Below are 14528 nucleotides of genomic sequence, written 5' to 3' on the forward strand. Positions count from 1 at the left end.
TTTCCGAGGTTCCGTCAGGTTCCGTTAATGCGCGCACAGTTTTCACACTCAGCAAATCGCACAGACAGTGTTTGCGCACTGTAGCTCAAATCACTTGTGTATGCCTGCACCATGTTCATTTGAGTAGCACGTCATACAATATGCACGGGTGTCATACGAACACTGCACTGGCTGTAATCGGAGGGGAGGCTCTCTCGGTATCGAATTTCATGACTGCTGTTGGACCTCTTTTGCAGTTTGAGCTACTTAGGCATCTGCGATCGAGAAACCAAATTCCGCGCCGGAGAATGGGCCATGTGGCACCCGTCTGCATGCGCAAAGGGTCATAATATACACGTACGTTCTGACAAGGGTATATCAACAAAGATATTCTAACAGATTGAATGCGTCGACTACACATACATTGTACGATATAGTTATATTTGCATTATGCAGGCACACCTGGATTAGTGAAAGTGTTCCAAAAAGTTTTCACACAACGAGACAAGACCTGCGTCGATTGATAGTGCATGTATAACATAAGAGCATTAAAGTGCGAATCATGGTCACATTGCAAAAACAAAAAGTGGCTGTGTCATTATCGTATACTTTTTTACATATACTTTACGTTTGAATATACATTGTACAGACAATAAGCAACAGAAAATGACACACAGGGGTAAGCAAATTCAAAACGCTTTTCAGAAGTGTAAATGGGGAGCAGAGCACATGTTGGCACACTTTGCACCAGCCCAACGTAACGCAATGTATGCAATAATCTTTGCAAGTATTTAGACAGATAATATACCCTGCAGAGTTTAGAGTTAGAGTGTGTGAGTTACAAAAAACATGTAAGTAGGGTGCATAAATAAAAAAGTGAAAACAATGTAGTCTTCATCACGAGTAGTCATGTCATCTAAAGCGTAGACCAAGAGTGCATGCACCCCTTTCACTTTTGTCTGGCACAGATGTAGGCAACCACTGAAGAGGCAGTTTCACGGGCATTTCGATATATACGTACACGTATAAAGAACTGGTAATTAGAAACAAAAAAGAAAAATAAGACACCCCAGTGGCACAGTGGTTACAGTGGTGAGCTGCTGACCCGAAAGACGCGTGTTTTCCAGCTGCAATAGTTGCATTTCGATGGAGGTTAAATAAATGCTGGCAGTGCATGTACAGATGATGTCAGTGCGCATGAAAGAACACCAGATGGTCAAAATATCTGAAGCCCCTCAGTACAGAGTCACGTATTGAAATATTTGTGATTTTGAATCTAATGTCAGTTATTTAATTTGTAAGTTTGCGGGTTTTTCTTGCAACAGTGCTTTTCTTGGACTTGGTTTCTGTGTTTTTATTAACCAATGTGATGTACCAATAGAGCCTCTTGCTAAAAAACATGTGTAGGAATTTGGTGTTGCAGACAGGAGAACGAAAAAGATTGGGCCTCTTTGGCACGCCCTGGATTAGCTGCTTGCATACGTTTGTGAAATGTACAGTGTAGGGAATTTCGCGTGTGAAGTGACTGTCTAATTGCTTTATGTAATTTATGCACTCTTCAGTGGCAGGTGATATAGCAGTGAACAGGTGCTCTGGAAGACTACCTTGCCTGAGCAGTGCGCAAAACTGATTTTTCCACAGACAATTCCACCATCTTTGTCCAATAACGTGCTGTTGCATGTGCAGTAAGTGGCCCTCAGGCCATGGAAGTAAGTCCTTTACAAGAGTTCCAGTGACATGATATATGACATATTCACATATCATATTACTGTGTTCTTGTAAAGTTGTCTGCGGATCATCACAATCAAAGTCATGCAGTGTGCTCTGGCTAACAGAAGGTGTGCTGCTTAGTGACACAAATCCAGAAGCATCCTCGATGCTGGTGAGGAATGCATTTGTCACTTCACAGTTTCCCTTTGCAGATAGCCGGAAAAGCTTTCCAATCCAAATTTGTTTTAGGGCTGCTGTGAATTGGTACACATTGGGTGCCTCATTCCTACTATGCTTTTGGCGAATGTTGGCAAAGAATTTCTCCAGTGGGTCTTGTTGTAAACGACGTGTTAGGAGGTTTGATAAGCCGAATTCTGTTTGTAGATCTTGCCAAAGCAAAAGAAGGGCTTTGATTGTGATTTGCAATCCTTTGAGGGTGTGTGGCTGCTTGTCTTGAGGACCACCAAAGTGCCAGCCAGCAATCCAAGTTATTTACTGAAGGAAAGTGTGTTGTTCAGAGCCATGTGACATGGCATACCTCAATTTGTCGTCCTGTTTTTTCACTGCTGAACTGTTGAGGCTGTCAAAAAGCTTGTTTATTCTCTCTATGAATTCTGCTGTAGCTTTTTCATTTGTGGGAAGCTCTCCAATGGCCATGAGAGTGAGTAATGCAAGAGAAACAGATTCAATTAAAACCTGAGTTGTAAACTTCACTCTCATGTCAGTGAAGGGCATCTTGCTTGTAGATGTGTTGATCCTTGAGTTTTTTTGCCAATATATTCTTCAAATGCTCTTCAGGTTTGTTGAATGCCGGATCTGTGCTATGCATTTTTTGTACAGGGTTTTAATGTGTCCCCAGACCACAACCTGTGAGCCAATTGTAAGTTTTAGTCTCCTCAAATCGTTCCGTGTGCATTTGATCAGGTGTGGAGTGTGAAACATGAAATATACTCTTCTGTTGTTAACCTCAAAAAACGGCTCATTGAAAGAATGAACGAGCATTTTTGACAAACTCACATTGTTTGAGCCCTGATAACATATTTTATTACTGCTTTTACCAAGAGACCTTTCGTTTCAAGCTGTTGAATTAAGTCTAGCAAAAGCCGTCGCATCACAAGGGCTGGAGTTGCATTGTGAGAGATCACAAAAGCGACTGACCGCATCCAACTTCTTGATATGCCAGACACAGCCACAACAAGGGCTGTGTTTGCCACACGAGAAGTCCTGCTATGTTCGTAATCTGAAAGGCGAATTACAATATTCTTTTACTGGTCGTACAATTAATTTTGTTTTAAAGCTATTTGGACAGCATAATTTGTCTTGAATTGGCCAATACCTAGTTATGTATTGAATTATGTCCATGGCACCAGGTATGATGACTGGTGTCATGGGGATGTCTGCCAGCCAGCGTCCTAATGTTCTCACGTGCGGCAAGTGAAGCACCTCCCTCAAAAAAATGATAGGCTTCTGGTGAATGGAAGAATAGGTTTAGTCCAAATTGTTTTATTTCCTTTGACCAATGCTTTTTAGATTTGGAAAAGAACAGAGCTGAATTTGAGCTTTCACCAATTCAAAAAGGTCTCTTGGTAAATGTAGCTCAATCCTTTTCAGTGCCTCAAGTCGTGTTATATATTTAACTTGGTGTTTCTGTCTAATTTTTGCCAATGCCTTGCGGTACTTGTTTTTTCGATTCACAAGGTCGTTCATACGTTTTTCGGTTCTAGGGGTGTACACAGAAGCATTTTTTTTATGGGCTGGTTGTGGTGTGCTTTGAAAACCTGTTGAAAGCGCTGCAGTCAGTGGAGTTCGTGAAAGACCAGAGAGGCCACTGGAACCAGCAGGACCTAGAAAACAATTTTAATCATGTTATTACTGCGATATAATGCATCTTGCAGTATGAAAATAAAATAAATCACAGAACTTATTACCTGTAGGTCAACAATCGAATTTGGTATGCTTTTTAATAAGACCTCTTCATATGCAACACAAGCAGAACTTCAAAGGAAGGTGGAAACCAGAAGGAAATAAAAAATAATGAACACGGGGTGTCGCTGTAGCCAATGTTTCCACAATTGTAGATTTTTTTCCAAGGCTGCTTGTTGAATCATTGGCTCCAGCAACACCCCGTGGTTATTTTCCACTTCTATTTTTTGTACAGAAGTATCTTTTAGGCATTTATGAAAACAATTATGCTTCGCTACCCTTACGTCTCTTACATGTGTTGCTTTGCACCTTTTGAAATCAAGGAACCGTCACTGAAGCTCTTCAGGAGGTGGATCAGTTACACTTTGCTCCAGCTGTTGCACCACACTCTGCGGGACTGTTTGAATTTACTACATTGCCTATATTTATCATGGAACTATAGGTGATACGAAATCTATCGTGCGGCTGACATATTGCCTCATGAGAATGTTACATTCAAATGCCAAACGATTCTAGCAATAGGCGTATAACATGTTTCTTCATATCATTATACCTTACATGTTATGCCTGCCTAACTGCATCGGGGAATCACAGCTGTTAATTGTGCAATAGTTTTGTGAAACAACATGTAATTCAGTGAACAGACGTACACTCATCTGGAACACTGTCGGTCTTTGATGAGGGTGGTGTGCCAAATTGTGTGGCCGTGGTTGTTTGGGTGATGACTAAGCTGCTGCGGATGTTTGGCAGGACGGTGTGGCCTTTGGGGGATTGTCATCGGCAGGAAATTACAAAAAAGAAATATTGAATGAGACATACAAAGGCGAGAGGTATACATCACAACAATGTGTGCATCTGAAATCAAGTTTCCAAACCAGCTTTATATGATGGTGCTCTGAATAGTTGCTTCTCTAGTGAAACAACTCTGGTACACAGCCATTGCATATATGCGTAACTCTTTTCTTTTCTGTTCCCCCATTTTACTCTTTCCCTTGTGCAGAGTAGTAGGCTAGCGCACACTAGCTCAGACTGACCCGTCTGCCTTCCCGTAATCTTCTCGCTCTCTCTTTCTCTCTGCTTGTGTTCACTAGTACATCATCATACTGTTTTGCACTTTAGCATGGTAATGAAGTCACCAGCAAAACATTGATATGAAGTAAACCAGTGCAACTGAAATGTCATGCATAAAGGAGGAGCCCGTAGCCATTTATTACAGCAAATGAAATCCTTCCAGATGAGCACAAGTAGTTTTCAGCACAGCTGGAGGACTGCTGGCAACCCACCTGGCAAAACTGTGTTTTACAGTAGATATTCTATTTCCAGTCGAGGTGAAACTGTGGCATCACTATGAGAAAAAACAAACTACACTCTCAAATGCACAGATGATTGACAAGGGGCTTGCTTTAATGAGAATATGGTGAAAAAACATGTGCAGTTGCACTTGTAAAGAATCTGTCTCTTATGTAGCGGTACAGTAGTATGATTCATTGGTCGGAAAAAACGGTGGAGCTCACTTACGCTCACTCATGAAGGACATTTTGGACTAAGGACTCACTCAGACTCGTACTCACCAAAAATTACCCGAGCTAGACCCACTTGGACTCACGCTCATGAAAATTTTCTTTAACCGGACTTAGACTCACCAAAATATTGCTCGACGGGACTCACTCAGACTTGTGGCTTGATCAAAGTCTGAATGAGTCGGCTCATTAGTGAGTTTGCCGACTTCTGAGTATTATGCAACGTTTTCCAGTAAAGCTCGTTTGATAAAGCATTAACATGGCTACCTTGAATTGCACAAGCCTTGCTCCAGTTACGGGCTGCGCACATGTACTTATCTTGTCCCTATGCTTCCTGTGCGGCAGTATACAAGGGAAGCTTGTTCGTGGTATTAGCAACATTGACATTAATTTCTTCTGTTTTCTGTTTTGTCAGCTAAGGTTTTATGTGCATTTCATTTCTTCATGCTTTGTAAGCACACTTGTTAATTCTTCGCATGGCTGACATTCTTTTTCATGTGAAAATGATCACCTATATAGAGATTGTTCTCACATTGAATAATGCTTATACCACTTACCTTGCACATGTGGAAATAACCCTTGTGTGAAATTAGCAGTTCTTTTGAGCATGGCAAGAAGACGCAGCTTCTTCCCATGCACATTAAAAATGCAGCTTTTTACCTCCTGTACTGCTGTCTTCTGCTTCTGCAACGGTTGATACTCGGCAGTTGTCTGCAGGGACAAAATACTATCAGTATTTCAGAAATTGGCTTAGAATACTATGAGCAAGTACATTTACATTGCATACATTGTACGTGCTTACTGTGTTCAAACGGAGGGTATTTTGGGAGCATATCTGTAACAAAAAAATTTGTACAGCAGAGTGCATATGCACATCACACAGACCAATTTCAGCCTTAAGAACAGGGCTGAAGCAAATATTTCACCTTTACATTGCAGATTTTCCTCTTAATCATACGTACTTTCCAAGAAATGTCTCATTAACAGAATCAATATTCCTTTTTGTGTGGCTAACCATGCTCGTTCATCCCTCGAAAAAAAAACTGTAGTATAAAACGTAATAGGTTAGGTGCAACTACAAACTCAAACGAATTGGAGACATTTATGTGGATTTTAGTAAAGAGCAACACTAATGCTTGATCAATGCCAACTTCTATACACCTGGGTGATCCAAGGGCCTCAGCCTAGGCTCTTGCACTTTCACAGAGGGGACTACTCCACGGGCTAGCCTTTTGCAAGCATTGTTGGTGAATCAGTCTCTTGTGAAGTGTTCCGAGCATATATACGTGACATGAAATTTGCTTTTTGATTTTTCTTCGGGTCCGGCTGGTTCTCATAATGAAGCCACGCTTCAAATCTGAAATCTAGGGGATGGTACTCAAGTTGAACCTCTCATATATATGTATATATGTGTATAAAATGTGTGTGTGTGTGTTTCCCCCTGAAAATGAAATGTGTGTATGTGTGTGCAAATCCCCATGAAAATGTTTAGTTTTGCTTGTGTACGTATACATGCACCCTTACAACTAGATGCACGAACATAAATAAAGTATGCTTGAACCCCTCTCCCCCACCCCGAAAAAGATTTCTGGTTACGCTTCTGGTGTTTGTCAGAGAGAGACATTGTGTAGGACACATCAAGAGGTGAAAAAACATGAAAGATTTTCAGTTGTTTCGCCAGGGAGACGTACACGAAAGATTTGATTTCGGGTAAACATTGTGGCCGGGACAGGGGGGGGGGGGGGGGTGGAGGTGGAGGTAGTGATCTATAAATAAGAAAAATGCAAAGTGATTACCGTAACTCAGCTCACAAAGGAAGGTATAAGGAGGGATTAAAATGATATGAAAGAAAAAGACTGGAAGACGGTCAGAGGAGTTCGAGGATGACGGGCCGATCAGTGAGAGCTAGATGCAAGCACCGGGAGGTCACGGACGATACAACCATTCAGAGCGCATGTGCAAATAGACTCCGCCTTCCCCCCCCCCCCCCCCCGCCCCGCCCGAGGATCGTGATCAGTCTGTTTCTGTTACTTCGCGATACCACAACCTCACCGTTTCTAAAATCGAAAATTCCTAGTGCGTACATACTTATTTCGCGTCGCATAAATCCTCAGACTGCCGCGAACTTGCTGTAGCGTTGAATAAGGAGCTTTTGAGAGAATCGCGACCTCGTTATATACATACCTAGAGATACGCTGAAGCTAATAATTTAACTACGCCCAGATTACCTACGCTTCTCTCGCCCCGCCGCGGTGGTCTAGTGGCTAAGGTACTCGCTTTCTGACCTGCAGGCCGCGGGATTGAATCCCGGTTGCGGCGGCTGCATTTCTGATGGAGGTGAAAATGTTGTAGGCCCGTGTGCTCAGATTTGGGTGCACGTTAAAGAACCCCAGGTGGTCAAAATTTCCGGAGCCCTCCACTATGGCGTCTCTCATAATCATATGATGGTTTTTGGACGTTAAACACCACATATCAATCAATTACCTACGCTTCTCACGCCTGGCGTTAAGTTCACCTATTTTATCTCAAGGCTCATTGTAAAGAGGGCGGTAGCAAATATAATGACCGACCTAAGTATTGCGCAGTAGATCCTTTTCGTGGGCAATCAAAGGCTTGTTGTAACTTTATTTGTCATGAACTGTGCGCACAAAGATCGAAGAAAACATACATATTGATGTCGCTGATAGCGATAAAACAAATTTTTCACCGATTCAAGTTACGGCTTCGTTGTTGAATGGCGCGCGTTGTTGCTCGCCCCCAACTAGTCAGCGGCATTCATACGAAATGACGTGGATGAACGTAGCTGTTGTCTGTAGGAAGCCTGAAAAAGTGGTTCACACCATTGTTTGCGAAGCTGCTGCATCATTTTGCGCAGCAACATGCGTGATAATTCAATGCCATCGTGAACTGATGCAGCTTGCTGCGACTGCACCGTCTGATGCTCTCGCAAACGAGTCGTCTGCTACTGTCGTCTGCTCTCGCCCTAGCAACTCCTTTCTCGCCAACAATTATTTAAACATTTTAACGAGCTTGTATTATGTTTGTATAAAAACTACCAAGAAAGTTGTTTATTTTCATGTTTCAAGCTCTTTGTTCTACATAAAGCGTTTACCTACGGAAAGGGTGCGCTGTCGTCGTTTTGATGGTGGCGACGCTTTACGGCGTGGCGCGAAGCTCGCAACATGCCACTGGCTTGACGTCGGTTCAAGATCGAAAGGGTGCTGACTGCGCTGAAGTTATGTATTGAATGGAGTGCTCCCGTCTCGGTCCATGCTCTACATCCTAAACACTTAATAGGAGCGCCGTTGATGAGATGGAATGGCACTGGGCGTTGAAGAGCAGCATCTACATCAGGGCGCTTTGTTAATTAGGCGCGTCTGTTGAGCACATTTACGTTGGCGTGTTTTGACTTTTGTTTACAGATTAGCTAAGCAGTAGATATGAGGGATTAGTTACGCGACGCAATTTTTTCATTCTGATTAGTCTTTTTTTGGTAGATTACGTGGTATACGCTGTAGTACATTACAGTCTGCTTCGTAGAGAGTTTTTTGCAGGTTCTGGTGGCTGGTGGTCTCAGCCTTGCGTAATCTCGATGTCCCTCGCGGAAGCGATGTTCACAAGCCACCCAATTCCGCTCTGTATTGGGCTCCTAGAATTTCTTGTGAAAGTACATGTGCCGGCAGGAATCACTGGAAGAAAATTTGCCGGCTGCTTGAAGTTCCTCGATATTTTCGTGTATTTTCAGATTAGTTAGCATTTTTATTGGCTATGTGACATCATGACAGCAGTTGGCAAAATCACTGAAACAATTACAAAAAAATCCTAGTTCTTACCGTAACCCTGCTGTTACGACTTTGTTCATTTCTTTTAAACCTTTGATATTTGTTTTTAGTACAAAGTACAAGCATACCCTCATTCAGAATGTGCACTGGAATGTTGTCATAACCTCTTGGAAATACTTTTAAATTCTTTCCTTTAATTAGTTTATGGCAGTCTGTGCCAGTATAATAAAGTTGTGCCTGGAGAATGATTTTGTTAAAGGGGGAAATGTGTGATAAAAAATGCACTCGTGTCACTGAAAATGCAAGCTGAAACAAAAATGCAGTACAAATGCCTAGGAGATCCTCCGCCAAGAAGTCATCAGTTGGATGAGCTGGAGACTTGTTACAGTCAAAGAAACCGAAACTTGCAGTGCTGAAGGGTAAAATGTCACACTGAAAGTGCACCACGTATTGAAGTAGTAGTGTGCCAGACCTGTAGACGCCTTCAAAATCTATGATGTCATGGTATTTGGTGCAGGGATATATCTTAAAGGAGCACTGACATCAAATTTCAAGATCGAGATGTGCCCATCATTCGATCGCATGGTATGCATAGATCTTCTTGTCCGAATTCGAATGGCATCTGTTGTGTGGAAGTTATTTTAATTTCATGTCGAACAGCATAGAAAAGCTAAAAGAAAAAAAACGGAAAATAGACTGCCCTGCGACATCGACACTAGTGCTACGTGTTTGGTGTGATACATTCCACAAATGCCATCCTGAGTGACGATGCCGTAGTAGAAATGACGTGTATGATCCGAGTGTTCTCATCAAGGCTTCGAAGTGCGGAAACATACTCGCTCATCACGTCTGATCTTCGTCGCATCATTTTCAATGATTTCGTAAAATTATAAAGATAGAAACCACTTTTAGAAGAACAGCGAAAGATAAGAGCTTGATTAAACGTGTGCTTGTCGATCAGCATGCCGGAGAATCGTTGTGAGTTGCAGTCGTCTAGTTCGACGCACGGAAAAAGAGATATGAGGGTGTTTTTTCATATCACGTATGTGTTGGTCATCAGCATGACCACAAGCTATCAAAAGTGGAAGAGCCTTTAGTCAGATATCATCGCTAACAAGTAACACGCAGGTATCGTTAAGTTTTAGTTCACTTTTGTTTAAGTGTTCTTATCATGGCGCCGAAGTGCAGAAACTTACTCGCTCTTCGCATCTGAACTTCGTCGCACCTTTTTGAGTGATTTCGTAAAATTATCAAGATAGAAACCCCTTTTCATGAACGGCGAAATAAAAGAGCATGATTAAATGGGTGCTTGTCGATCAGCGTGTCAGGGAATCGTTGTGAGTTGCAGTCTAGTTCGACCCACGGAAAAAGTGCAATGAGGGTGTCTTTTCATTTCAGGTATGTTACACATCAGCGTTGACCACGAGCTATCAAAAGTGGAAGAGCGTATAGTCAGATATCATCGCTAACAAGTAACACGCAGGTATATCGTCGAATTTTAGTTCATCTGTAGACTTTGCATCTACGTAAATGTGGTAATACCGTGGTAACCACGAGAGGCTGGATAGGGGGGGGGGGGGGGGCATCTGGAGGTGCAAAAAAGAAGCTGGCAAGCAGGAAACATATTCTATTATTCCGCTGATGCTCATTCGCGATAGCTATGTTGCATTGACCCCTCTGCGTATAACTGAATGCTTTGCACGCCAAAACACACAAATATAGCTAACTGAGGCACACGAACGAACATAGCTGAAGCGTGCATCCTTGAATGCCTCTACAGTGCTGCTTGGAACAGCATCCATTTTGGAGTCGCTGTTCTGCAGAAGGTCGATCGAAGCAAAAATAACTCGCGACATCTCGAATCACGGGGATTCCAGGCTCAAGACTCTCGTATTGAACACGAGTCGACACTTTGTGCGGCGATGACAGCAATGCAGGAGACAAGCCATGACTGAATGTGTCCGCCTATAGCAGACGAAATGCTTGCGCAGCAGCTGAGCCTGACGTCACTCTTTTCTGAGCAGATCTGGTCAGCTGTGGCGTGATTCCGAGGTGACCCCGAGGTAGCGCCACTGCTGGTGCTTCCAGCATTATAAATGGCGGGATCGCTGGCCGTTTTAAAAAGTGGTAGATACCAGTGATAAAAATCAATAAAAGTGATGGTTATTCATCTCTCAGTTGAGTTTTAGGTCATGAATCGCTGCTAAAGGGTCTATAGCTACTTGCCCATGCAAAAATTTTGGCACGAGTAAATTTGATTGTAAGTGTTCCTGTAAGGTAGCGTCGTTTACACCCACATTTTCTTTTCGCAAATTTTCTCGCTTAAGAAGCGTTTTGTTGTGATAAAAAGGGTGTTTTGAGGATTGTAAAAGTATACTTTACTAATATGCAAAAAATCATTTTTCTTGTTACTGTCCCTGCAAAATATCATTTCACCATATTTGTTTTACCTTTGGCAGCCATGTTTATAGTTCATTAAATAAAAAAAAGGTAGTGGTGAATGAAATCTTGTGTTGTGATTTATTTCTTGCATAGCAGTCATCCTAGCTCTCTTTTTCATCATGAAGTCTCACATTATGGTCACTGACACTTCTCACCAGTGTGTCTGGGAACTGTGTGTCATACTGCCTGAAATCTTTTCTCTTCCTTTCTCTCCTTCACATCTATATAGGCACTAGTCACATGTGCATAGTCAAATATTGTAGACACATCTGCCCCGGTGGTCTATTGGCTAAACCACTCGGCTGCTTACCCCCAGATTGCGGGATCGAATCCCGGCCGTGGTGGCCGCATTTTCTACGGAGGCGAAAATGCTTGGGGTCTGTGTGCATAGCTTTAGTTGCACGAACCCCAGGTGGTTGAAATTTCTGGAGCCCTGCACTACAGCGTCTCTCGTTATTATATGATGGTTTTGGGAGTTTAAACCCCAACAATTATTATTAAGTAATGAAGACGCATTGCTGGCAGAATATGTCCGCCGTTAAACTTTCATTCCAGTCTTATAGTCACTCTTTGCTTTGTACTCCACTATAATATAATGCAATATGTTTATGAGAATGGCCAGCAGTTTAATTTCATTCCAATTCACACTTTCAGATTCCAGCGTTCGAACTCTTCTACCTGGACATGAACGGTATCATCCACGTCTGCTCTCATCCCAATGATGATGACCCACACTTTCGTAATACAGAAGAAAGAATTTTCTGGGATATCTTCAACTACATAAATGTGAGTATGATGTCACATTATATAGATTTCACGCAGTTTGTTGGCCTGTTATTTGTGCAGTCAGCCTGGATATATGTGCTTTGTTTGTCTGACAATAGCCTAAATGTGGTTTTCAGTTCGTGTTTCGCATGATCAAGCTCATGAAGACGTTCTTCATGGCTGTTGATGGCGTAGCCCCAAGGCCTAAGATAACTCAGCAAAGAGGCCGAATATTCAAGTAAGTGCCTTCACATAGTCACGGCTTGGTTCTGTGTGTAAGCGATATTTAGCTGGTGTATCGCTCATGCAGAAATTTGTGTGCTGCAAGTTGTGCCCTTATTCGAGTCACAAGAGTAGTTGTGTTTAAGGGTCTTTGAACATCTCTAGATGCGGGAAAACTGTGCCTATACATGACCATGCTTAGCATAGTCCATAATGTACAGACGTAATCATTTCACCGTCTTCCCAATCTGACAACTTAGAAGTGTTCTAGCTAATAGACTCTCCTGTGATGTAGAAGTGCAAACCATTGGGTCTGTGGGGGGATAAATTGAATAAATATTAGAGAATTTACAATGTATAACTACACCTAGGAATAAAACTCTGGTATGGACCGTAGAGTATCCTTCCTATCAATAGTGTGCTTGTGTTGCTGTGGTAAATGCGGCTATTTAACAGCAATTATTCACTATTCACCTCAGAAAGAGACTGTCATACGCATTTTAAATCTGTTTTAATGGTCTTGTTTTTTTTTTACCAGATCTTTCATCAAGCATCACTAAACATGACGCCGTTATCCCACTCGTGCTACACACTAAAAATTGTGTCATATTCCTGAGAAACCAGTGATCATTTCTTCCACCCTTTCATTCTCAATAAAATGGCAAGTCACTTTTAAATACAGTACAATCATAAACACCCTGTTGATCTTTTGGTTATCCCCATAACACTGTGACTTAAGTATTTGTTTTCTGTTTCTATGCTGTATGGTTTCTTTATCAAGGCATCTCTTGTGTAAATTCTGTTAATGAAATTGTTGGAAGCTGCTGACACAGGTACCACCACCACAGTATAGAAGTAGCGCAACAGTCATTTGATGTGTTATTCGCGTTTCTGGTAGTACTAGCGTTCCCTATTAGATTAGAAGCTTAACCACTTTAGCATTGTATACGACATGTGGTACTTGTCTTTAGCAAATTTATTCGAACAAGTTTCTTTGACAGGTAAAGTTAGCAACGTCAAAGGTGCAGAAAATCTTGCTGCTTTCTAAATAACAGTGTCACCATTCATGCTGTTCCAAGTTTTTCTTCTATGCTGCTTTAAAATACGTTAATGTTGTTCATGATGTGTCCCTGCATCGAAAGACATGTAGTATACTTAAAGTAAGCTTTTCGTTTTTAAATGTATCGTTCTCGTGTCCCACGTATTCACAGTGGGAGATTGTGTTTGCCGAAAATGGAATAATTGGGAAGTTCACCGGGTGGAACATCTGTATCTGGCCCTTGTGTAAATACTGTGCCACATCTTTTTTCTTGTGGTTAGGTCTGCAAAGGAAGCCCAGGCCCAAGAGAAGGAGGCACGCGAAAAGGGAGTGGTCCTGCCCACTGAGGAGTGGTTCGACTCCAACTGCATCTCAGCTGGTGAGATTTTACCTAATACTTGTCTTTTTCTTTTATTGCGACAGCAATTATATAGACATGCTCAAGTAGATTTTGCCGTCGACCTCATTCACAGTATATGTATACATATCTATGTATATGAAAACGCAAGAAAGAAAAATAATTCAGAAAAAGACTCTGGCGCACGGAATCGACTGTGGGACCTCTTGTTTGTGTGTGCGAGGCGTTAGCAACTGAGCCACGAAGGAGCACCTCCTTCAACGTTTAAACAGCAAGCTATTTATATATATCGATTACAGGTGGCGGAGCTCATCTCAGGGTTAACTATCGTGCTTTCATATTACCAGTGAGATGGCGCAATGAGCGCGCAGTGCCGGATAGTCACGACGCGGTGGAGCGCGCTCTCATCTCCTACACATATTTTGCCCCACAAAGAGGGGGTTGGGGGTGGACGATCACGCGTCCACGCGCTTATCTCGCAGTTTGGAGAATCGTTTGCCTTGGGCATTCACTGAAATGATTCTGTTGTCACTGGGCGCACAAAGGTCACTGCACTCGCTGCACAGTCTGCGTTAGCGAAAGGGGCGCGCTTTTCAGACGCAGCGAACTCACAAGTAAGACATTTACTCGCGTTCATCTGTACCTGTGAGTACGTTTAGTGTGTCATTTGTGCGTCAGAAGGGCGGGGCGCGTTTCGATCTGCTTGCCATTCTTCGCGTGACCTTTCGATTTGTTGCTGTCGCGTTCATTGCCTTTGCCTTTGCAACAAAGCTGTGACTTTTTATTAT

At 42.4% G+C, this 14528-nt stretch overlaps 1 pseudogene; it reads left to right on the forward strand.

The window, feature by feature from the left end:
- The first annotated feature begins 530 nt into the window (after positions 1-530).
- Positions 531-14528, forward strand: part of LOC142775242 (5'-3' exoribonuclease 1-like) — a 37316-nt pseudogene continuing 23318 nt past the window's right edge.

The sequence above is a fragment of the Rhipicephalus microplus genome, chromosome X, assembly GCF_043290135.1.
Source record: "Rhipicephalus microplus isolate Deutch F79 chromosome X, USDA_Rmic, whole genome shotgun sequence".
Classification (NCBI taxonomy): domain Eukaryota; kingdom Metazoa; phylum Arthropoda; class Arachnida; order Ixodida; family Ixodidae; genus Rhipicephalus; species Rhipicephalus microplus.